The sequence below is a fragment of the Pteropus vampyrus genome, unplaced genomic scaffold (genome assembly GCF_000151845.1).
Source record: "Pteropus vampyrus isolate Shadow unplaced genomic scaffold, Pvam_2.0 Scaffold220, whole genome shotgun sequence".
Lineage (NCBI taxonomy): Eukaryota > Metazoa > Chordata > Mammalia > Chiroptera > Pteropodidae > Pteropus > Pteropus vampyrus.
The window spans coordinates 486,532-513,033 of NW_011889001.1; the positions used below are offsets into that span (position 1 = coordinate 486,532).

Consider the following 26,502-nt stretch of genomic DNA (forward strand, 5'->3'; position numbering starts at 1 on the left):
CAGACTTAAATATTTGGCAGATATTTTCTTGAAAATATAAAGAGTGAGACTACCATTCCAAGGAAGATGACTAAACGTATTGGTTACTAGTGATAAAATTTGAGTTTCAAGTGAAAATTAGAGTTTTGGAAAACTTGACAGCTTTCTGAAACTTGACTATGAATGTAGTTTTTTGATAATGTGTGATGTAATGTGTCAACATTTGGAAGATCTGCACGACTCCGTGTACTAGCAAGTTGCCATATTGACCAATACATGATGTGGCCAAGCCAAACATTGGTAAAGTTCCATGAATAATTCAAAATAAATGAATGTATTTTAACATAACGCTATTGCAAAATCCATTGATTCAGTTTAAGATTCCACTTTGCAAGTATGCATATTGAGTTTTGGTGTAGTATTAAAGAATATCCTCAATTACCTGACAAGGTTGCTATAATGCCTTTCCTTTTTCCAACTGCATATCTGTGTCATGTGGGTTTTATTTATGTACTTCAACCAAAATGACATACTACATCACACTGAAGCAGAAGCAGAAGTGTGGATCCAGCTGTCTTCTGTCGAGCCAAACATAAAGAGATTTGCAAAACCATAAAGCAATGCCAGTCCTCTCTTTTTTTTTTTTTGTCGAAAATATAGTTATTTGTGTTAAATGTAATGAATTTATTATTGAGGTTCTCAATAATTTTTAAGAATGTAAAGGGACCCTAGGACCAAAAAAAAATTGAGAACTGCTGCTCTAGCAAATGCTTTGTTCTTTCCAAACTATAGTACTACCTACGTTTTATTGTAATTATTCGTATGTGTGCCTCTTTCCTTTGCTAAATATGTGAGCTCAGTGAAGACGGCTTCTTATTTTTTTGTATCCCCAGCAACTAGCACATGGCAGGGCAGGTGGTAGATATTTGGTAAATAGTTAATGAATGGAATAATAAATGTTAGATTTTCTCTTCAGCTATAAACGTGAGATCCATTGGCCCACAGAGTTACCTGAAATGATGTTAGGTGATGACCTTAGACTCTGCCATCCAAGAGACTTGATTCTCATCTATATTTTCTCCACCCCCCGCCCCCCACCGGTATCTTTATAATTTGAATAAGTTATTTAATTTCTGGTCTAAAGCATTAATCCTTCAATTGAAAAGTCTGTTGATCTTTAGCCCAAAGGTTCACTGGTTGGTCCTACCTTAACGAGGCACAGCACACAGCAGTCCAGTGAACTCCAAAAAAGATTTTGATGGAGGAAGAGAGTGAAAGAGAACCTATAGCTTAGAGAAAGGTCAAGAGAGGAGAAATGCTAGGCAAATTAGAGCAAGTACCCTTTGCAGATGGCAGCTAGGGAAACAGAAGGTGAGAAACTGTCATTCCAAATTGCAGCTTGACAAAGAGAATGAATCAGCATATTGGCAGAGAGGTGCTTGAGCTTCCTGTGTCACGCTCTTCAGCCTGGCTTATCAGAATCCCCATTCCTGTGACCCTATTACGGGTCCATTGGCATCTGCAGGTCTTCTTGTTAATTGGAAATGCATCAAACTGCATAGCTAGCAAAAGGCTATTGAGGATTCAGGACCTCAGTAGGACTGGCAGACTCATTAACTGCTTCCTTGCTGGCAGCCCTCAGTTTTAGGTACCCAGAGCTCCCAGGGGCAGTATACTTCCTCTCCAGTGCATTGATTCATTCACTCACTCCATTCATGATTCATTCATTCATTTCCCCCATTCATTTGGTCTTTCTCATAACAAACATTTATTCACACCTTTGCGGAAGCCTCTTTTTACTCTAGACAGTGGTTCTTTAACATAGGCAATTGTTCCCTCTTTCTCCCTGGGGAACATTTGTCTTTGGTTATCAAAACTGGAGAGTATAGGGGCAAATAGTGGGTAGAGGTGAGACTGTTAAACATTCTGTAATGCATAGGACTACACCTTACAACAAAAAATTATTTGGTCCCAAATGTCATCAGTGCTTCTAGATGAGAGATGGATATTCGAGGGTTACTGAGGGAGTGAAAAGGCAATGGAGACAGCAGATAGCAAACTACATCGACAAGGTGAAGAACTAGACGGTGGAGTGATTCCTCCAAGAGGAAGCATGCGGAAACTGAAGCTTGTTCTCTTTAAGGGTCAGTGAAGGGCAAGAGCAAGGGCTCTGGAGAGGGTGGGCATGACTACAGATTGAGCTCTCGGGGGAGAAGCCTCCTTTAGTCTATCCTTCGAGTCTTCCTTCAAGTCTTAGAAAGGCTCTCCTCTCACCAAGGGCCCATGACCCTAGGTTTGAAGCAGATGTGATGGGACATACGGGGGCAGAGTAGCCACTTGGTGACCACACCCACCACTTCGGATCTATTCACATTTGGTGGGTAGTGGGCATTGTTCCTGGGCCCACAGCCTCACACCAAAGCTGAGGGACCTTGGATTATGGAGCAGTCATGGCTTCTGCATCATCTAGCTTTGTGCTTCCACACATGAGTGTCTGTCCCAGGAGATGGTGGAACAGTTCAAATGTACAACCAGCAGTCAGTTCACTCATGCTTCCTTCCTCTGTGAGTTTTGGTTGCTAAGTACACAAGGTGTGGGGACCTGTAGAGCTGGTGTGCTAGCCCTTATGGATGCTTCCTCACAGGCTCAGAAGTGGGCCATCTTCTGCTACTTGGCCTCTGGCCATCATGCTCCACTGACTCTTTTGGGATCTAAATAGAGCAGCCTTGTCTACAAGCATGCCCTGTCTATACTTGTCTACAAGCATGTTCCTCCTCCCTCACCACTGGGCTGCACTCAGCTTTCAGCAACTGAGTGAAAGAGGGGCCTACCCATGAAGATCTTTGCCTATCTTGGAAAGCATCTCCTTGTTTGAATCTTTGACTCAGATTACATCTCTAAACCACATAATGTGCTTTATCTGTTGTATAACAAATGTATTGGCTAAAAACAACAATCATTTCACCACTATTTCTCACAGTTATAGGACTTTGCTGGGATCAGCTGGGCATGTCTTGCTGACCTCATCTTATACTGTTACAATTGGATGATGCTGGGCTGGAATCATTGGAAAGGCTCCTGCAAGTATAGATCTGATGGTTGATGGTAGCTTTCGACTGAGAACTCAGCTGGGGCTGGCATCCAGAAAACACCTTTCCTCCCCATGAACCCTGGGCTTCCTTACAGCATGATGGCTGGGTTCTATGAGGGAGCATCCCAAGAGACAGGAATTGAAAGCAGCCAGGGGTTTCTTAAGTCCTCAGCCTGGAAGCAGGCACAGCAGAGCTTCCATCATATTCTACTCATCAAACAACCATAAGCCTAGATTTAAGGGAGGAGACATAGACAGCACCTCTTGGTGGGAGGAGTGTCAGATACTTTGGGGAACATGTTTTAAAACCCCTCACGACATGTGATCAGAGAAGAGTGAACATTTGGCCATTCATTCATTCATTCATGCATTAAATAGTCCTGAGCACCAATTTTGTGACAGGTCTGATATGGGGACAGAGGCAATACATGCCTTCTGCCTTTGAGAAATTCAGGACTCAAGGACTAACTTTTGGACCTTTGAACTGTGTGCTCCGAGTGCCCTTCCTGGTTGGAAACTTGAGTCCACTGTGTTGTTCTGCTGTGAGCTTCCAGTGGTACTCCGGGACAAGCACCAGAGGGGCCTCACCCTGGGAGTGAAACTGATTCCCTCTGCCCTTTTAACCTTCACAACCACTGCATTCCCTTTGGAGTTTAAGTTCATGTGTAGTGAGTTTTCTGTTATTTGCATTCAAATTGATATAAGGCATTGACTAAGAACAAATTAGAGGGAGTGATATGAGGATACATGGAAGCCATCATGGAATGGTTAATGGAGAGATTTTCAAGGATTAGGTAATCCTTCAATTGAAAAGTCTGTTGATCTTTAGCCCAAAGGTTCACTGGTTGGTCCTACCTTAATGAGGCACAGCACACAGCAGTCCAGTGAACTCCAAAAAAGATTTTGATGGAGGAAGAGAGTGGAAGAGAACCTATAGCTTAGAGAAAGGTCAAGAGAGGAGAAATGCTAGGCAAATTAGAGCAAGTACCCTTTGCAGATGGCAGCTGGGGAAACAGAAGGTGAGAAACTGTCATTCCAAATTGCAGCTTGACAAAGAGAATGAATCAGCATATTGGCAGAGAGGTGCTTGAGCTTCCTGTGTCACGCTCTTCAGCCTGGCTTATCAGAATCCCCATTCCTGTGACCCTATTACGGGTCCATTGGCATCTGCAGGTCTTCTTGTTAATTGGAAATGCATCAAACTGCATAGCTAGCAAAAGGCTATTGAGGATTCAGGACCTCAGTAGGACTGGCAGACTCATTAACTGCTTCCTTGCTGGCAGCCCTCAGTTTTAGGTACCCAGAGCTCCCAGGGGCAGTATACTTCCTCTCCAGTGCATTGATTCATTCACTCACTCCATTCATGATTCATTCATTCATTTCCCCCATTCATTTGGTCTTTCTCGTAACAAACATTTATTCACACCTTTGTGGAAGCCTCTTTTTACTCTAGACAGTGATTCTTTAACATAGGCAATTGTTCCCTCTTTCTCCCTGGGGAACATTTGTCTTTGGTTATCAAAACTGGAGAGTATAGGGGCAAATAGTGGGTAGAGGTGAGACTGTTAAACATTCTGTAATGCATAGGACTACACCTTACAACAAAAAATTATTTGGTCCCAAATGTCATCAGTGCTTCTAGATGAGAGATGGATATTCGAGGGTTACTGAGGGAGTGAAAAGGCAATGGAGACAGCAGATAGCAAACTACATCGACAAGGTGAAGAACTAGACGGTGGAGTGATTCCTCCAAGAGGAAGCATGCGGAAACTGAAGCTTGTTCTCTTTAAGGGTCAGTGAAGGGCAAGAGCAAGGGCTCTGGAGAGGGTGGGCATGACTACAGATTGAGCTCTCGGGGGAGAAGCCTCCTTTAGTCTATCCTTCGAGTCTTCCTTCAAGTCTTAGAAAGGCTCTCCTCTCACCAAGGGCCCATGACCCTAGGTTTGAAGCAGATGTGATGGGACATACGGGGGCAGAGTAGCCACTTGGTGACCACACCCACCACTTCGGATCTATTCACATTTGGTGGGTAGTGGGCATTGTTCCTGGGCCCACAGCCTCACACCAAAGCTGAGGGACCTTGGATTATGGAGCAGTCATGGCTTCTGCATCATCTAGCTTTGTGCTTCCACACATGAGTGTCTGTCCCAGGAGATGGTGGAACAGTTCAAATGTACAACCAGCAGTCAGTTCACTCATGCTTCCTTCCTCTGTGAGTTTTGGTTGCTAAGTACACAAGGTGTGGGGACCTGTAGAGCTGGTGTGCTAGCCCTTATGGATGCTTCCTCACAGGCTCAGAAGTGGGCCATCTTCTGCTACTTGGCCTCTGGCCATCATGCTCCACTGACTCTTTTGGGATCTAAATAGAGCAGCCTTGTCTACAAGCATGCCCTGTCTATACTTGTCTACAAGCATGTTCCTCCTCCCTCACCACTGGGCTGCACTCAGCTTTCAGCAACTGAGTGAAAGAGGGGCCTACCCATGAAGATCTTTGCCTATCTTGGAAAGCATCTCCTTGTTTGAATCTTTGACTCAGATTACATCTCTAAACCACATAATGTGCTTTATCTGTTGTATAACAAATGTATTGGCTAAAAACAACAATCATTTCACCACTATTTCTCACAGTTATAGGACTTTGCTGGGATCAGCTGGGCATGTCTTGCTGACCTCATCTTACACTGTTACAATTGGATGATGCTGGGCTGGAATCATTGGAAAGGCTCCTGCAAGTATAGATCTGATGGTTGATGGTAGCTTTCGACTGAGAACTCAGCTGGGGCTGGCATCCAGAAAACACCTTTCCTCCCCATGAACCCTGGGCTTCCTTACAGCATGATGGCTGGGTTCTATGAGGGAGCATCCCAAGAGACAGGAATTGAAAGCAGCCAGGGGTTTCTTAAGTCCTCAGCCTGGAAGCAGGCACAGCAGAGCTTCCATCATATTCTACTCATCAAACAACCATAAGCCTAGATTTAAGGGAGGAGACATAGACAGCACCTCTTGGTGGGAGGAGTGTCAGATACTTTGGGGAACATGTTTTAAAACCCCTCACGACATGTGATCAGAGAAGAGTGAACATTTGGCCATTCATTCATTCATTCATTCATGCATTAAATAGTCCTGAGCACCAATTTTGTGACAGGTCTGATATGGGGACAGAGGCAATACATGCCTTCTGCCTTCGAGAAATTCAGGACTCAAGGACTAACTTTTGGACCTTTGAACTGTGTGCTCCGAGTGCCCTTCCTGGTTGGAAACTTGAGTCCACTGTGTTGTTCTGCTGTGAGCTTCCAGTGGTACTCCGGGACAAGCACCAGAGGGGCCTCACCCTGGGAGTGAAACTGATTCCCTCTGCCCTTTTAACCTTCACAACCACTGCATTCCCTTTGGAGTTTAAGTTCATGTGTAGTGAGTTTTCTGTTATTTGCATTCAAATTGATATAAGGCATTGACTAAGAACAAATTAGAGGGAGTGATATGAGGATACATGGAAGCCATCATGGAATGGTTAATGGAGAGATTTTCAAGGATTAGGCTATAAGGATTTTGCCTTACGTACTGACTTTTTAACCTAACCTTTGGGTTAGATGTGACTCTTCTGCGAGGCCACTGAAAATATAACAACCATGTATAGCCACTATTAATCCCTTAGAAGAAAAGACACCTTAATCCTCACCCCCTAAAGTAGCAGGAACATAATAATAAAGGAAAGTTCTGTCAATTAAAAAAACTTGTCTATGGCCATGCTACCCTAAACAAGCCTGAACCATCTGATCTCAGAAGCTAAGCAGGGTCAGGCCTGGTTAGTACTTGGATAGGAGACTACCTAGGAAGACCAGGTGCTGTAGGCATTAAAAAAAATTTAACGTATCTGTATTAAAACATTGCATTTTTCATATTTTTGTCATTATACCATAGACTAATGACCAAGGCTGTGGTCACTGTCTCTTGGGGCCCATCTTTTTCATGGGAGAATGTGTGGCCCTTGATCACTAGGGCATAGTGTCTCCTTCTTGCCTCTTTGAGCGTTACCTCATTCAAGAGTATTTGCCTGAGAGCCTCTGGTCCACTCATAGTTGCTGATGGAATAACTCGAATGTCCAAACACTAATCATATCTAGAGTCTTTCTTTCTATCCTTGATGTTCTGGGACTCTGTTATCTGTACTTTGAGAATGACCAAAAGGAAGGGAAATAAGAAATCGTTGCAACAAGCTAGATTGAAGAGTCATTTTATTCTAGCCTACCCTTGCTCTGGTCCTGGGTCCTAACCACTTTACTTATCTCCATAGTTTATTTATTTTTCTTTGAAAACCTGAAGCAAGACAAAAACACCAAGGTAGTTATTTCCTGATAATAAACAACCCCCACCCCCAAACCTCCTTTCTATTATTCTGTTAATGGCTTAGTCCCTTGCAGGTTTCCTCTTAAAATTTAAGAATGGTTCGAGCAAGCTGTCATCTTTCTAAATCATTTCTTATCATAGTTTCAAGATTGATTAGCACCTGCTCTCCTATTTCTCCCCACCTGCAGGCATTTTTGAGAGCAACACGGTAAAAAGATGACAATGTTAGGGACCTACGTAATTCATAAATGGCTTTGACTGTGTGGGTTTTGATGAGGCAATATGGAAAATGATTGCATTAAGCATTGCTATTTATTTACTTGACTTTGTACAGGACAATCAATTTGTTCACGTTCCGTGCCTCCTGTCAGGAAGTTAAATGGCAGAGAAGGCAGGCTGGATGCATTACCTCATTGCTCTAAGAGATGCTGTCACTTCTCAAATCACTTTAGATTGTTTTTAATAACAACATCTTTCATTCCTGTCCACTGAGGGAGTGGAAATTCTCTCTCCACAGAGAACAGAATACCAAGGAAGGTGAGGTCTGACCATGAAGAGATGAGCTCATTTTCCCTTCAACTATATGAAAATGCTGTTTCCGTAGGTCAAATATCAGCAATTTCATGTGGAGCAACCTATTAATTTAACACACACCTTTGCCAGGATAGAGTTAATCTGTCTAGAACAGACAGGAATTGGTCCTATTTGAGTATTTATGGAAAAAATCCAGATCCTTGCAGAGAGAACTGGTCAATATTCAGCCCTGGTCACAGCAGACATCAAACTGCAGTTGTGTAAAAATATGGTAGATTAGAGGCTGCACTGGACCCACGGAATGGGCCCGATGGGACAGTGCGTGCAGCTCTGGTGTTTGTTGATTAACTATTTTGGGATATTCTGGACAATTGAACAGAATGATAGATGACTTCTTTAGGATGGTCTCTGAGTTTGAATAAGCTCTGGAAATCAGGTTTCTGGGTTCAAGAAAAAGGCTGGTTAGAGAAAGACAAAAAGAAAAAAAATGTTTGCTTTTTATTTAAGAGGTGAAGAGTGGAAGAAGGAAGTTGCTTCAACACAGCATTGAACTTGAGTTTAGGTTCTGCCAGCTCTGTAACCAAATCATGGTGTCTCCAAGGATTGGATATTTTTTCCTTTGTAGAAGTATGATTAGTACGGTGGTTAATTTATTATGTCAACTTCACTAGGCCACAGAATCCACATATTTGGTCACACATTATTCTACGTGTTTCTGTATAGATATTTTAAAGATGAGATTAACATTTAAATCAGTCAACTTTGATTAAACAGATTACCCTTCATAATGTGAGTGGGCCTCATTCAATCAGTTGAAGGCCTACATTTAAAAAAAAAAAAGAGAGAGACTTGGAATCCCCAAGGAAAAGGAAATTCTGTCAGTAGACTGCCTTTGAACTTGAGTTGTAACTCTTCCCTAGGTGTTCAGACTGCTGACTTATCCTGCAGATTTTAGACTTGCCAGCTTCCACAATTGTGTGAGCCAGTTCTTTAAAATCTGTTTCTTTTCCTACACACACACACAAACACTCACACAAACCTATTGGTCTGTTTCTCCAGAGAACTCTGACCAATACAGTGGGTAAATAATGTTTAAGTTATCCCACTCGTTCATTCGAGGCATGAGACACCTACTCTGTGTCTGACCTGGCACAAGATAACCTTGATATTAAGTAACCTCTAGGAGACCACACCTGTCTCATTCACTGTTAGGTCAACACCCTGCACAGCACCTAGCACACAATTGGTTCTTCTTAAATGATTATCTTTGAGCCCTTAAATTTTGGGTCCGTTCCGGAAGAGGGGGGCATGGCTTGGAACTGGAGCAAAAGGAGAGTGGAACAAAAGATGGGATGCAATGTCTTCAGAGACCTGGAGGGCCTGGTGCAGAGAGGAAAAGTCAGAGAGCTCTGGGGAGACACTAGAAGGTGTCAGGATGGGTGTGCCGTATGTTGAGCATTTTGCTTCCCTCTGCCGTAGTGGGCATCAGATGGTATCACACCCAGGTGAAGTAGCGTGGCTGACTCAGAACCTGGCCAGCTAAACCTGTTATTGTTGTATCAGAAATCCTGATCATCCGTGGGGGGCTTCAGACTTCTCACAGTACGAGCTAGCACTGACATTAGCTCCTCAGATCTTCACAGATTTATTATAAAAGATTTACATTGTATATACATACTTACTGCTCTTTTTTCCAGACACAACACAGTTTCCACAAACACTGCATATTTATTCCTTATAAACTCACATTTATTATACATTCGATTTTATTTTTCTCTGCATGGGTTTCATCCTTTCCTTTTTGGGTGTTTCCCTGATTTTAGAGGAGCTTCTTCCAAAGCCATCCATTTGTTCTTGTGCATCCTGTTCCCTTATGCCTCCTTATGCCTTATATCCTATGTAATATATCTCTGGCTCTCATGTTCGTTTTTGTTCAAGTAAATCAAGTATTTTATTATATAATTAACAGATGCCTAATGTCAAAAATTTGAAACGTTAACCATAATAAAAAAAAGTAGGCAAATAGTATCCATAATTCTGTTAATATTTTGGTATGTTTACTTTAATATGTAGCCTCATTATCTAGTTTATTGCCATTGCATACCTAGCAATCTAGTCTAAGCATTTTGATATAAAAATCATAAACCTTCTTTTTAGTAGCTGTCCATTTGGCTGTCTACCTTTGGGTATAATATCATATACAAAACAATTTCTGTAATGTTGGACATTTGGTTTGTATCTGCTTTTCATGAAATGATGATGCATAACACTTGAAAGAACATATTGTACCTAACTCTCCCTCTGCCTTTGGGGCTACATTTTTAGGAAAAACTCGACCATAATGCTGGCTCATAGCTACCGAGCACTCCCGTGGGCAGCCCCTGTGCAAAGCGCTACCTGGTTATTTCTGCAGCATCCTTATAGAATTTGTACCATGACTCCCATTTTTTTAAGATAGGAACACCAAGGTACAAGGAGATTAGGTGACTGGGACTCATCCCTGATGGCCACTCAGCTAGCGAGTGACATAGCCCACCTTCGAGGATGACTTTGCTCATGCAGGCAAGATCTAGCATCAGCCTGGCACTTGATAGGTGCCCACAAAGGATGGCTGCCGTCATTTCTGTGGTGAGGCTTCCACAGCCCAGGTCTCAGGATGGGTTTCATTCTTTCCAGCCTGTAGGGAGGCTCCTACTCTCTCCATTCTTGCACCTTCCTGTCCTGTGGCCCCAAAGATAGGGAAGCAGGAAACACAGCGCTCCCATAGGGCTCTTCCACCTGGGGATCTCCCTCACACCACTTGCTGGCCTGGCCCACGGCTCTTCCCTGTCTCCTCCTCCTTAGCACCAATAGCTTACCCATCAGATGCTTACTGCCCAGAGAATGAATGTTGTCCACTTCTGAACTCGGGCCACCAGTGCTAAGTGACATGCTACCAGGAAACTTACGTAGCACTGTGGAGCATCAGGCCTCTCACTGCAGATCTGGAACCCGCTGCCTCCGCAGCTCCCAGAGGGCCAGCACCCACTGCATTGGCAGGGGTGGGGCTCCCTTCTGCAGGCTGCTCATCCCCTTGGGCCACCTCTGCCTTCCAAGCTGCTGAGGCTCTGCAGACACCACATCCTTCCTCTTTTTTAGATGAATCAGCCCTGCTGAGCTCTTCCCAGAATGCACCTTCCTCAGCAAGTGTTTGAACTCTCTAGAGCCTCTGTCTGGAAGGGCCTGTCAAAGGCAAAGCTGATGTGATGCTCTTTGTTTTACCCCTGCAGCAGCAGATTTCCCTAGAGCTGCTGTGAAGACTCACTCAGGTGTGCTGACCGTGCCCTGGGGCATTTAATTTCTTTCTCCCAGTTCTGAGCAAAGGTAGGGCCCCACCAAGCAGACATGAGATGGCAACATCAAATTCAGAACTGGGAGAAAGAAGTTAAATTCTGTCTATTTTACTCTGGTCTCATTAGATTTCCAACAGATTTCATGCTTCCAAATGCATTTGCCACACAGAGCTGCTTGGGGCTTCTTGGAGCCCTCCTAGACAGACAGGCGGGAGTGCCGGGTGGCCGTGTGGGAGGAGGCTGGGCTCTGGGAGCAGGGAAACTTTCAAGCAAGGAGCCTGAGGGGTCTGGGGGCAAAGAGGATGTGAGCTCGAGGGCTGCCACACTAGAAGATTCCTGCCAAAGTGCCTATTGTTTAAGGTGCCCTGCCCCTCCCCAGGTCTGCTCAGTGCCCACCCATGTAGGCTGAGAGAAGGACATCCACTAATACCAAATGGCAAGACCGGGCATCCCCTCTGGGCCTGCTCATTGACACTCCCCCACCCCGCCTTAGGGTGGTTACTGGATGCCTTCAAGAAGCCATCAGACCCCCTGCACATCATGGTCACGTTCTTCCTGCTGCTTCTGCTCCCAGGAGCAGGGGAGGCAAGGGCTGAGGAAGGAGCCAATGCAGGCTCAAAGGCGTCCTGACTTCACGCGTGCCTCGTGCAGCCCAGCATGACTTTGGAGTGTCATTTCCAATAGGAGTCCCTAGATGAAGAAGGTTTATAGGAGAGAGGGCCAAAAAGCAAGAAGTCACAGGCAGAAGGGGTCTGGGAACAGATGAAAAGGATGGTGGGCAGGCTCCATGGGAGAGGCCTGTGAGCCCTCAGCATCCGGCGCTGAGGCCAGACGGCTCCTTCGCACCCTGCTCCGGGGACAGTACCACTTGTCTCCCCTTTCTTCTTCCTCTATTCTCTCTTTCTTCCTTTTCTATTGGTCTTGTCTCCTTTGGGAAAGTTCTGGTGTGACCTGCCAATAGGGTTATCAAGTCCTCAAGACCCTGAATCTTTCAACCCCCAACCCCATGCATGCTTTAAACCACCTTCCCGCATCCGTGGAGAACCCTGGTCTCTGCTGTGTCATTCCCTCTGTGATGCTCGCTGGCGCCCTCCTGCTTCTTTCTTTCCGCAGGACTGAGAAGTCTGAGTACTGGTTCCCTAGTGCAGATCTTTAGAGGGGTTCTGTCCCCTTATTGCACACGGCCTCAGTCGCTCTTCCTTCCTTGAAGGTTCTCTGAGGATGGTGACCACATCTTCTAATCTCAAAATCAGATTCCCTGACATATGTGCACATATATCATATGCATGTATATATCTGTACATACACATATACTGTATATACAGGTGTACATGTGTCCTTAGGGACACACAAAATCGTGTCCCTGCTGCCTTTACTGAAAGCCCCAAGCACCCTAGGCAGCAGGGCTGAGCCCCCACCTGCTCAGGCATTGTCCTCTGGCTTTGTCTGTTAGGTTAGCTTCATTTTAACTCCCTTTTTTTAGTGAGCTTATTTTTCTCTTTCAACTGGAAAATCACATTTGATCAGCTGTAGAGAGCAATCAAATACTGAAACATTGGGATTTTGTTCAGGAGTCAGCCCCTCCAAAGCTGGTATGGGTTCTCTGAGGCAAGACGGGACTCCTGGGGGGCCACATCCAAGCTCCTGAGAGCAGTGAGTCAGGCAGGCAGTGGACAGGCACAGATGGGGAGAGAGAGGAACGAACCAGCCATATTAGAAGCAAGAAAAAAAAAAGCCATACTGTGCTGGGCTGGAGCTCCGCGGTCTGGGTTTGTGCTGGTGCATTCTGTCTGCCTCAGCGTCTCCCTCATTCCTCTGCTCTCAATCTCACTTGATGAACGTGGCGAAAGGTGAATGAAGTGCAGCGCTGGTGTCCAGCTGCTCTGCTGCTGGGCGTGCTGTGAATGGGAATGATGGCCCGCCTGGCAGGGCAGTGGGCTCTGCCCTTCTCATCTCCCCACTCCCTCCCCTTCTGCCAATGGGCCCCTTCATGTCCTGGAGAGGAGGAGAGTCCAGCCACAATAAGAGTGCCCTTGCTCACTTGTCTTTACCACCATTCCGCATCTCCTAAACTTATTTGACCACAGGAAGCTTTTCTCCTCAGAACGCCTAATGACATCTTATAGAATATAGTTTGGGAAACGGTTTGGGAGAAGCAATTTATTTTTATACTAGATACCTCACTCAAATTCATGGAAATGATCCTGATGAATATTATCAAGCAAATCATATCAGCAAATACTTTTCACGCATTTTCTATGTGCAGTGTATCCGGTTGGTCCCCATGGCAGCAGATTTTCTGTCCAAATTGCGTTCAGTGATAAAACTGGGAACTTATATTCAGCTTCTCTACAAGGTTTACTTCTGCTGTAGGAAAAATTTTATTACAGAAAGAGTCCTCTCTGAGTGAACACAATCACTTACTGCTTCACAGCTACTAAGCTGACATTTAGAATTCAGATGTCACCCGCAAGTGCCTGAAGTACTGTGTTATCTGGGATGTTATGGCATGGGTCACTTTTCTCCTGTAGGGATGATCCCTGGCAGCTCACCCCATTACTGAGAGGTCTCCCAATTTGCAATTACATGAGGAGTGAACTCCCACCTGTTTGAAACAACTCAAAAATAGGAGAGGAGGGGGATGGAGAAGGGAGGAAAGGAGGGGAGTAACAGGGGAGAAGAAAGTGAGGCGCAAGCAGCGCCTTGTGGGGGTTTGGGGGATCAAAATTTGACAAGCCTCCCAACTTCACTGTCAATATCTGTTGCAGTCACTGTTTTGGGTATGATGGATATTTGCTTTGTAATGGGAGTGGTTGAGGGCAGTGATAATGTAGACATAAAAAAAAGTATATATTTTACTCCAAAAATACCCAAAGTGTATATTTTACTCCAAAGAGCATCCCAGGGCCTTAAATTCCTAGGGAAACTGAATAGGCTTTTAGGGGCTCCGAGGCGTGGGGAACATAGGCTCTGGTTCTAGCTCTGCCACTGCTAAGGTGTGACCTTGGGCAAGTGCCTGTGTATCTCAGTGTGCTTATGCAGAAGCTGAGAAGCAGTCTAGGCCAATTCTCAGACACAATGTCTATGAGAAAGGAGGGGATACTGATGAGGAAGGCGGAGTGCTAGTGTAAATTCTCTCTCGCCCTTTGGCAGTCAATCAATATTGAGATAGAGTTCACATACCATAAAATTCATCCTTTAATTTGTTTTTTAGTACGTTCACAAAGTTGTACAACCATCGCCACTACCTTCTTCCAGAACATTTTCACCCTCCCCCCAAAAGAAACCCATGCTTGTTAGCAGTCACCATGCCTTGTGCCACCCAGCCCCTGATAGCTACTAATCTGCTTTCTGTCTCTATGGATTTGCCTACTCTGGACGTTTCACGTAAATGAAATGATACGGTATGTGGACTTTTGTACCTAGCTTCTTTCACTTAGCATAATATTTTCAAGGTTATCCATGTCCTTGCATGTACTAGTACTTCATTCCTTTATACAGCTGAATAATGTTTAACTAGTCATCGGTCACATTTTGTTTATGCCACATTTTGCTTATGCTACATTTTGCCACATTTTGTTTATCTAATCATTGGTCAGTGGACATTGGGTTGTTTCTACTTTTTAGCTATTATGAACAATAATAATCATTTGTGTAAATTTTTTGCCCGGACTTATGTTTTAATTCTCTCAGGTTTGGAATCAGAATTTTGGGTCATATGCTACCTTTATGTTTAACTTTTTTAAAAACTGCAAAACTGTTTTCTAAAGCAGCTCCACCATTTTATATTGCCACCAGCAATGTGTAAGGATCCTAGTTTTCTCGTGTCTTCACTAACACTTGTTATTGTCCCTCTCTTTATTATAGCCATCTTGGTGGGTGTGAAGCGATATCTCTTTGCGGTTTTAATTTGCATTTCCCTAATGACTAATGTTGTTGATTATCTTTTCATGTGCCTATTGGGGCTATTGTTAAAGTTGCAGAGAAATGTCTGTTCAACTCCTTTGCACATTTTTAAACTGAGTTGTTTGTCTTTTTATTGAGTAGTAAGAGTTCTTTATATATTCTGAATACTAGTTCCTTCTTAGATATATGATTTGCAAATATTTTCTCTCATTCCGTGGGTTGCCTTTTAACTTTATTGAGAGTATCCCTCGAAGCACAAAAGTTTAAAATTTTGATGAAATCCAGGTTACCTGTTATTTCTTTTTGTTACTTGTGCTTTTTGATGCCTAAGAAACCATTATCTAAGTCCAAGATCATAATGATTTATACCTATTTGTTTTCCTAAGAATTTCATAGTTTTAGCTCTTACATTTAGATCTTTCATCCATTTGAGTTAATTTTTGTAGTACACTCTGTTAGGACAATCACTTTAATTAAAAACAAAGCAAAACCCTGAGCTGGGCCAAACCGAACCCTCTTGTGAGTTACCAGTTTTGCATGTTTTCTAAGGGCTCTCTGCTAATTCTCTGTCACCAAAAGTTTGTCTGCCTTTTGTAAGTCAATGGAGAATAACCTAGAACCCAAGGGAAGACAGTTTGGAGCAGGACTTCCCGCAGCAGTTAGAGGCCAGTAGAGCCCGTCCTGGGGCAAAAAAAGTGCATTGGGTCTTCTGATGCGGAAGGCCAGATGAACATGGATGTGCTTGTGAGTAGACTTCAGAGCTGGGTAAGGCCTTGCTGGTTTAGGTTGAGACTGACCCCAGGTTCTGCAGGCTCAGGCCTGGCATGCTCGCTCATACATGCCTCCCTAGACCCTGAGCGATGGCCTGGTTTCTAGAGATCTGGGTTCCCTTGCTACTTCTACTCTAACCGGCTGTGCGATTCTAGGACACTTACTGAACTACTCTGAGCCTTCAGTTCTTGCACTATAACATGACATTTGTGACCTTGTATTAATGACTCTGATGATTGCTTGAGTCCCATTGAAGTGCGATGTTTCCAAAAAAGTTAGAATGCTTTGATTGTGGAGGTGTTGAGTAGTGCTTCCTCAAGTGCATACCATAGAAATATGAAAGATAATGGTTGTGTGATCAAATGACTGAGAAATACTAAATCCAACACAAATGGGTCTCTTCACTACAGGGCTTTCCAAAGCCTTTCTGGGAGCATGCTGCTAGAATCTGTAGGAGAGGGATGTCCTGTGTAGCATTTACCAAATTAGTTTAACTACGAAAGAGCTATTATAAAAAGTGAATGCTGCCCGTTTCAAACAATGTGAATGAAATGATGGTCATGGTACTGGACTTCTGTCTGCGTGTGCTGCTGTGTGAGTCAGGCACGATGTTATCTAACCCGGTGCATAGAGTTATGCCTTCCAGAGTAAGCTTTGCTTTCCAGTGAGCCTGAAAAAGTCTATCAAGCTGGCCTAGGTTATGGAAAGCAACTCTGGTCAGTCTGGCTAGTCTAATGTTTAGACCTGCCTTGCACTCCTCCGTTGGCAGCAATGAAAGGCCACTATGCCAAGAAACCCCAGAACCTACCTGACGTAGTTCATACCAGTGGGGCTTTGATCTTTAATTATGTTGGAGGTGAAAAGCTAGGTGTGTCTGGCTTTACTCACTCACCAGCATTACTGGCAGTAGAACTGACCAGGCCACAATGACTCTGAGTCCTGGGGTTTGAGAAAGAGTCCCAGGCCCAGAGAGGTAAGGAAGGGCCTGGCAAGGCCCCTGTATGAGGTGATCCTCTTCTTTTCATCAGCCTAGGTCATTCGCTTATTATTATGAAGAGTTTGGAATGGGGTGAGTGGAGATGATAATGAAGGAAAAAGATCTTGCACAACTTATTAATAATTTATTAAATAATAATTGTATAATATATCCTTTTTGGATTTTATTTAACTCCATTTTTGTTTGTTTTAGATAAACATTTGCGTTATTTTGCATTTCTAAAGTCAGAACTGAGAGTTGCATGAGGCAGGGGTGGAGGTTGATATGGGGCATGGGAAAGGGAATTCTATATCTGTATAGATGAAAAGGGACAACAGACCATAAGCTCTGATTTTCACATTATCAAAAATGATGCAAATGGCCAAGTGTCCATTGTGCTATAGCCGTTGTACAACAAAGTGTGGCCAGTGGGTCTGAGAGTGGTTTATCTGGTCTATGTCTTTCCTTCCACACACCTTGGTGGCAAGCAAAGTTACCTCCTTGCATAGGATCGTCCTCAAAGGCGGAGGCTGGTCCCCAGCCCATCTTCCTTTGCTGAACTGATCTGGCTCTGCCATTGCACAAGGCTTGTAAACCTTCTTCAACAACAGGGTATGCTTCCCTGGAGCAACCACTAAGGAGATCCAGGTTTCAAACGTTCATTCCCTCTGCGCTGGAATACAAAGGTGAGGCCAGCACAGTCTCTGCTCTTGGGGACATCACAGTCTCACTGAGAGTGACTGTGCCCAAGTAACCACGGTACTAGGTTGAAAGAAGTAAGATCTCAGAGAAAGGTAGATAGAGATCAGTGGAAGCTCAGAGGAGGAAAAGATAATTTTCAACTAGTCTGAGGGATAGGAAGCCTTCATGGGAATAAAATGAGTTTTAAAAATCATTCTTAAAGAGGGTAGGACTTGAAAATGCTGAGTTGGGGGAAAGATTTATGTGGCTTCTTCCCAGAGTTCATGAAGGCGAGTGCAGTTATATGAAGAGGTAATGTGCTGGACAAGAATGCACAAAGTCTTTCCTGCTGGGCTCTGGAGATTGAAAATTTAAAGCAATTGGACACCTCTTTCTGTTCCAACACCATTTCATTTGAGGTTCCATTTCCAGAGTTGACTTCAAAAAGGCCGGGGTGCGGAGGCTCCCTTTAGTGATTTATTTTGGTAATGAGTGAAAAGGATCATAGGTTTAAATACCATATATGTGCTAATGACTTCAAAATTGACTTCTCCAGCCGAGACCTGAGCTCAAAAATCATATAGATACCTGATGACTTGACACATTCCTCTGAATGGCTAATAGACATTTCAAACTCAGTGTGACCCACATGGAACTCTAAATTGTCTTCTTCTCATCGATTTCTCCTCACTTTTCACCATTTCAATAATGGCACCACCAAAGATCCAGTTGTCGAATCAAGAAAGTTAGGTCGTTCTTGATTCCTCTCCTCAATATCTTCTTCAACCCTGCTTCCAATCCACCAGTAGATCCCATCGGCCCTCTCTCTCGAGAATATGTTCCAGTCTTTGCTTTGCTCTATCTCTACTGTAGAATCCAGCACAGTCCACCAGCATCTCTCCCCTTCTTAGTAAAACCAGATACCTTACCAGCCCTTCATGGCTGCTGGGACCTGCCTTGCACTCCTCCGCTGGCAAGGTATGAACTACGTCAGGTAGGTTCTGGGATTTCTTGGCATAGTGGCCTTTCATGGCCTGACCCTCCTCTACACTCTGACGTGTCTCTTTCTGCTCTGTCCAGGCCCACTGAGCTGCAGCCATACCATCCTCCCTGTTGTTCACGATCCTTCCTGCCTGAGGCTTTTCACTCTCCCATTCCGTCTGCCTAGAAAGTCATTGCCCCTGATCTTTTGTGTGACTGATTCTGACCTTCGCCAGCCTTAAAGTCTAAAGCACCCTCCACTCCCCATTTCTATACTCTCCATCTCTATACTCCTCATTTTCTCTGTTCTATTGTCTTCAAAGCATTTATCGATATATGACATTTTCTTATGCATTTATTAATTATGCATTTGTCTGTTTGTTCCTTCCACTCTCCCTTCACTAGAATGGAAGCCCCACGAGTCCCATGAGAATAGTTTTATTCTCTGTCTGGTTCAATTGCATTCTTTGTACCTGTCACCTAGTAGGAACTCAAAAAATCTTTTTAACTTATTTTTAATGGAAAATTTCAAACACAGAGAAAAGTAGAGAGAATAGCATAACGAATCCACTTCTACTTATTGCTCAACTTCAACAATTATTAGCCCAAGGAATATCTGTTTTCCTCTCTTCCCCCATGTTGAAGCAAATCCAAGATATCACATTTCAGTGTGTAACTCTAAAATAAGAATTCTTTAGAAAAAATAGTCATAATATAATTATCACATCTAAAAAATTTACAATAATCTCTTAATATCATCAAATATCCTGTGAGTTTTTAAAGTTCTCATTTTTTTTTTTTAATAGTTCTTTGTTTGTTTGAATCGGGCTCCAAACCAGTTCCTTAAATTGCCATTGTTTATAAGTTTTTAAATCTTTCTTTTTTAATCTATAATTTTCCCAACTATCTTGTTTTGTTCTTGAAATCCACTTGTTGAAGAAGCCAGGGATTTTGTCTTGTAGTGTCCCACAGTCTAGGTTTGCTAATTGCATTCCAGTGGTGTTGTTGAACTTGTTTCTCTGTCCCCTGCATGTCCTGTACATTGGACTTAAGAGGCTCGATTACAATTCAGATTTGTTTTTTGGAAAGAATACTTCCATCTTATGTTCTTCCATCAGGAGGTACATCGTGTCTGTCTCTGTGATGTTATAAGTGCTGATTGTCATTGCCTAGATCCAGTGTTTCATTAGAGCTTACAGAATGTTAATATTCTAATTCTATCATTCCTTCTGGATATATTAGCTGGAATGCTCTTATAGGGAGGAACCTACCTTCATTAATTATTTGGTTACCCTGAGATATAGTTGATATATAAAGGCAGAAAAGTATTTGATTCTATCAGTTTGCAGAATGAGCCGGCCCTTACATCCTCCAAAGTTCACCAATGAGGATTTTTATTTTAAATATCATAATGATTTCCTAGATTTAAATACACATGATGCATTTTAATCAATAGATATTTGTCGAATGAATGAATGAATGATTGAGCAAATGCAAGTTTAGAATTTTCTGTAGACTTTCAGCTTTTTCTTTCAGACTTTATAGTCCCAGATTTTGTATGCAAAACCATATGATGATTTTCTTTTAGGGTTAATTCTATTTCTTAAATATCTACTTTGTATTAATCGAATAGTACAACAGAGGTCCTGCTTTTAGGAATGCTCTTATCCATCCACTATTGAACAAAACACTTTCAGTTAGATCTTATATCACTTCATTATCAAAACTCACCTGCTTTGATAATGTGTTTCCCACCTAGGAAGATGCTGGTCAGTGGTGTAGAGGCAGTGGCACTGACCTTGGCCTGGTCTCGGCTCCTTATGCTGTAGGCTTGGGTCAGTCACCTCCCCACTGGGAATCAGTTTCCCCATCTGAACATGCAGGGACGGCACCAAGTAATTACCAAGGCTTTTTCCAATCCTTCCATTTTGGGGAGTTTTTCCTCCTTCCTACTACATGTGACCTCTTTAACTCGTAAGCTACATCAGAGGGAGCAAGTACGGCAGGAATGCAGTGGGATGGGGAGGGAGAAGTGGGACCCACAGGCCAGGAGAGAGAGCCCTCCACACACAGTTCAGCCAGATGCTCAAAAGAAGCCAAGACTGGAATACAGTTGCCGTTCTGTGTGCTGTATTCTTTAAAAGCTCTTGGGAATTGGATGGGTACAGCAGGTGAAAACAGCAGGTGGCAGGTTAGGAAAGATTTCTGGGAGCATTTGGTGGTCTCTGAAGGAAGAAACACTAGGTGTTGGATGCAGGAAATATTTTCAAAGTATGGTTTCTGGAGCATGGCTATCTGACTCCCAGACTATCCCTCCACTTACTTTACACTTCCTGTCAGGGCTGCTCTCACAGCTTCAGTTTACCTCCCACCTGTGTCTGCGGCCCTCCCTGGAGGCAGAGGCAGCCTTGCCAGCCACTCTGGCAGCATTGCCCGTCTGGGAATTCAGACATTTAGAGTGCCAGAGAGTCTGCTGGCATTTTCCTTTTGTCTGCCGCAGGGTTAGATTGCCTGGGAATCGATGGCCAGCGTTCTGTGAGCTTTCTGATGAGCAGGCCTGCTGCTGAGCTGTTGTCTGTGTTCCCGCTCTCCAATCACAGGGCCTACATTTCCCCATCTCTGTCAGCGTGCAGCCCAAGCCCCCAGAGAGAAAATCAGTTTATCCGATTCTCACGTGGACCTGATGAGGTATCCAGAGATGATGGAATGTCTCTTTCTTCGGCTTCCAATACTAGCTGCCAATAGCGAGGGGCTGGTGGGGCTTTTTATTAACCAAGGACAGAGACTGACTGACTGATAATGGAGTGTGGTGGCTTATATGGCATCATCCACAGCTCCTCTCCCCCGCTTTGTGGTAGGAAGGGAGAGGCAACGATTAGGAGGCCACTATCCTGCTTCATTCTCATCACCCTCCCAGTTCTCATCCATCATTGCCTCTTCCCCAGTGTAAACGGTGAGCAGGTCACTTTAAGAAGAAGGAGGTATGCTTTGGACCCTGCTCGGGGCTTACACGTTGAGGTACCCTGGACCTTGGGACTTTTCTCCTTGGTACCTTGGAGGCGATGTTAGACTTTTCTTCCACTTAAGGCATCTGGGGATGAATGGATGGTCAGAGTCACATTGTGGTTATAAACCATCCTAAGAGATGGGTTCCTGGTATCCATTTAGAAATAAGGGACAGTGGTGGCACAGTTGGATATCCACATGCAAGAACAACAAAATTAAACCTTTACCTCACACCGTACATAAATGTTAGCTCAAAAATGAATCATAGACCTAAATGGAAAAACCAAAACTATAAAACTTCTAGGAAAAACTTTTGTGACCTTAGAGCAAAGAATTCTTAAATATGACTCCAAAAGCACAACCCATAAGAGATGAAACTGATAAATTGGATTTCATTAAAATTAAAACTTTTGCTCTTCAGAAATACCGTTAAAAATTATAGACTAGGAGAAATTATTTGCATATTATATATCTTGTAAGGGACTTAAATTCATAGCATAGAGAAGTTTTAAAACTCAATAGTAGGAAGTCAATTGAAAATGAGCGAAAAGATTGAATAGACATTTCAGCAAAGAAGATATACAAATGACTAATATGCACATGAAAAGATGCTCAACATCATTAGTCAGCAAGGAAATGCAAAATACAATGAGATTTTACTTTATACCCACTAACATGGCTATAATTCTAAATTTTAAATTTAAAGACTGGAACTCTTATACATTGCAGGTGGGAACGTAAGATTGCATGGCCACTTTAGAAAACACTTTGGCAGTTTCCTAAGCATAATTTTACCATATGAGCCAGTAATTCCACGCCTAGCTTTCTACCCAAAAGAATGAAAACATATGTCCACACAATGACTTGCATGCAAATGTTCACAACAGCATTATTCATAATAGCCAAAAAGTGGAAATTATAGAAATGTCTATTAACTGGTGAATGAATAAACGAAATGTGGTATGTCCATACAATGGAACATTATTCATCAATAAAAAGGAATAAAGTACTGATATATGCTACAGTATGGATGAACCTCAAAAACATTATGCTAATGAAGAAGGCAGACACAAAGAAAATATAGATTGAGTCCATGAAATATCTAGAAAAGGCAAATCTGTAGAAACAGAGTGTAGATCAGTGGTTGCCTGCGGTTGTAGGTGGGAGCAGTTATTGATTGCAAATGGATATGAAAAAATGTTTGGGAGTAATGGAAGTGTTTTAAAATTGGATTGTGGTGATGGTGGCACAACTCCACGAATTTATTAAAAGTCATTGAACTGTATACTTACAGTGAATTTCGTGGTATGCTAATTATACCTCCATAAAGCTGTTTAAGAAAAAAAAAAAGAAAGGGGAGAGGTAGATTTTGGAATGTGCTTTGCCAAAGGAGAGGGGAGACTGCGCCGCCAGGGAGGATGCAGACTCCCCTCCACAGCCCCCCCGCCCCGTGCTGTCCACCTCACTGAGCTGAGTCCTAAGGACCTTCCACTTCTCCCTCTAGGAGCAGCAGCCCTAGGCAGCTCTGCAGTTCCACCTTCTACAACCTTCTCCCAACCTTGTTCTCTTCTTCGCTCAGAGAGCAGGATACTACCTCTGCTCTCTACACCCCGTCAGCCACTAGGCCTCTCACTTGCCATCACAGCCCTACCCACTCTTCCAGATCTGGTATCAGCCATCCCTCCCGCCTTCTGATTTGTCCCAGAGCCTGTTTTCTCTGATGGGCATACCCTACTTTCTAGTTTACATCACCGGGCCATGAGAGGGCTAGGCCAAGAAATGGTTCGGCCTTAAATTGTTGGAAAATGGTTTCAAACCTAGGGAAAGGGAAGTGGTAGAAGGACTGACTGGATTGAGAGTGGATGGGTAGGGGGAGCTAGAGGAAGAGCGTGTGGGATGCAGGGCATGGGACATGGGGAAACATAAGGACCCTCAAATGCTTGGCACTTTCCTGGCACAGGAGGGGCTGGGGCAGCCCATAGAGGTCTGTTTGAGGGTCACAACCCAGCAACTGGAAGTGAGATGCTCAGGAGCAGCTAAGGCCTTCTGGGGTTGACCTTCAAGAATTTCAAGAATTGAGACCTCTGGAAGGTTGACCCTTGCCATTGGTTTAGTCATTTACTTCTGAGTTTGAACCAGCCCCTCAGACCTTTGAGCCCAATTTTGTAGCCCTTATTATATGGTAGACTATAAAAAGCATATACTCAGCATAAATTCATTTTATCCCCATTAAATTCTTTGAAATCGGTGCCATTATTATCATTCTATTGTGCAGGTAATGGAACTGAGGTCCAGGGGATAAAGCAGGTTATCCAAAGTTTGAAATCAGTCAGGATCAGTGAACTGGAGCCCAAACAGTCGGTCTCTAGTTCTTGCCTTTCCCAGGTCTTTGCCAACAGTGGGTTTGATGGGGTAAAAAGCCAGACTCTTACAAGCACAGCATGAGGAGCCTGGAGGCCTTGAACACAAGCTCAACAACTGGACCTGGCAAGGGGAGGAGGAAGGAAAGGAGTAGGAGAAGAAGCTGGCATACCTTGGGACAGAAGAGAGGCACAGGTCTTCCCAGGGAGGTGCCCTGAAAACCCAAGGGGCTTGAGGCTGACTGTCTCCTGGACAGACAGGGAGAGGAACTGGTCGGGCAAGGCCAGTCCCTTGGCTCCCAGGTGGCAGGGGAAACCAGCCCCACATCGAGCTCTTACATCTGTAACATGCACAGTTAGAAGCCTTTGCCAGCAGCACTGTCCACCCTCTTGCACCCTGAGGTTTAGGCACTGCAAATCCAGCACCTTCTTTGGCCATAGCCAGCAGCGGGGAGTCTGTAAGGCCAGTGTACTGATGGACGAGCGGACAGAGACAGTACCACCTGTAAGAGGGAGGCAGAGGGAAGCAGATGGAGGTTGGGAACTGGGATGTGCTGTGCCCAGAGAAATCTGATAATCTGTCTTTCTTAGGGAGGATAGGATAGGGCCTCACCGCATAAGGGGACTAAGCTTAAAAGAATCCATTGGCAGAAGAGTCTTGAAATTCAGGAAAATCTTTACCTTCTCCTAATGTGGCTTCAGGAAAAATGTTTGGGAATAATGAAAATGTACTTTTTGAGTACTTATTACAGACTTGGCTTCTGAGACAGAGTCCTTCTCATAGATCTGGGCAGGCTCGCTCCCTTCTCTGGATCCCCTTTTGTCTGATTACTAAAAACACACTATCCTCCATAAAAGGTCCTTGTGATAAGAGTAACTGAGCAGACACCACAGGTCTCCAGCATCTAGCATTCAGCACCACAGTGCTGAGCCCAAAGCAGTGCCTGTGTTAGGAGCAGGTGGCGAGTCATAGACATAAGTTTAAATCAAATCAACCAATCACTAAAGAGGTACACACCAGAACATCTTCTTAGAGAATTGATGCCTCTCTTGGGCTCAGGCAGTGATGACTTAGAAGGTTAGAATGAGTTAATCACAGAGCCATGAGCCTGAAGAACCATGGTAACCTGTCAATGGGCCCACACCTCCATCCAAATGGGCCCATGCTTCCATCCAGTCGATGGCATGTGAGAGGACTTCTGCCTGCTGCTGCTGCCACAAATCCCCTCACCCAATTGGAATAAGTACTCTGAAAGGCTCTGTCCCCAAGCCCCATGTGAGAGGATGCCTCGATCTGCTTCCTGCCTCCCGGAGACCAGCCATATATTTAGATAGTGAAGATGGAGAGCTGAGCAGGGGGGCCCGTGGCAGAGCAGTCCTGAGCTCCCTCGGGGCTGTTCTCCTTCCCTTTCCCTTCAGCTTGATTGTTATTCCAAAGGCCTCGTTATGGAAATTACAAAATAATGGTTCTGCAATTTGTGCATGTGTGGCTGCGTGTGCACTAATTACCGGTCCCCGTGTACCCTCTCTCAGAGGCACTGCAGGGGAATCCGAGACGTGGCTCACTCTTCACTGCTGCTTTGCCTCCCTCTCCTCCTGTCACCCATCACCCCAGCTATCTCTCTTCTCCAAAGTGTGGGGATGACATGGAATATTTGAGTAGAAATGGCCATCCCAAGCCCACCTACATATGTTGAGAGGGGCCCAGGGCACAAAAGGGACTTAGAGGTATCCCTGCCCAGAAGAGGAGGTGTGGATCTATATCTATGAAGCATGTGCACTGTTTTTATAGCAGAAATCCTATTTATTCGGAGTGGCTTTGGGGGCTGTTGGGATAAATGAAGCATTCTGACTCCTGGTACTGTCACTGTGGCAACCCTTACTCCCTGGCTGGCAGTGTCCTCCTGAGTTGGGGAATTACTTGCAAAATTGGGAAAGAAAGGGGTGAGGAGAGAAGAGGCTCAGGGGGAGTGGGGTGTTACAGCAGATCCTGGTCCAGGCATGATGCCCTCAGAAGAAGAAAACCTTTGGCTCACAGGGAGGCTTCATGGAGGAGGTGGAGCGGCCCTGAGCTGGATCCCAGAAGGGGAAGCTGGGGCCAAGGGAGAAAGCAGAGAAGAGAGATAAACAGAACCATCCTGCCCCAAAGCCAAAGCCTTGTACTTTTTGCTAAGTACAAAGTTAATCAGATTCTAAAGAAAACTGTTTCTGGGGAAAGCTAAGCTTTCTTTGCAAGGGAAAATAAATTGCTTTAGTTAAATTACCCCTGGGGATACTTGGGGTGGGCCAAAGGCAGAATCTTCAGAGGTCCATGTGTGGACAGTCTGAGGAGAGTGTGGTCCTAGGGAAGAAGAGGGGCAGCAGGTGTGAGAAGGACTCAGGGGTGCTGACAGTGGGGTAACTTAGCATCTTCAGGATGTGAGTGCCAGTGAAAATGGCTGTAGGTCATGGTCCAAAGCTTCAGATCTCACCTTCCTTAAACTTTGATCAAGTTCAGGACTAACACAGACCTGAGGTGAGTTCTGATTCTTTCACTTA

General features: G+C 44.2%; 1 protein-coding gene and 1 pseudogene across 1 annotated transcript in view; both read left to right on the forward strand.

Annotated features, from left to right (window-relative positions):
- EPHB1 (EPH receptor B1) overlaps positions 1-26,502 on the forward strand; it is a 323,669-nt gene that overhangs the window by 132,805 nt on the left and 164,362 nt on the right. The gene's annotated exons all lie outside the window — the stretch shown is intronic.
- On the forward strand, positions 6,807-6,924 carry LOC111747408 (annotated as a pseudogene).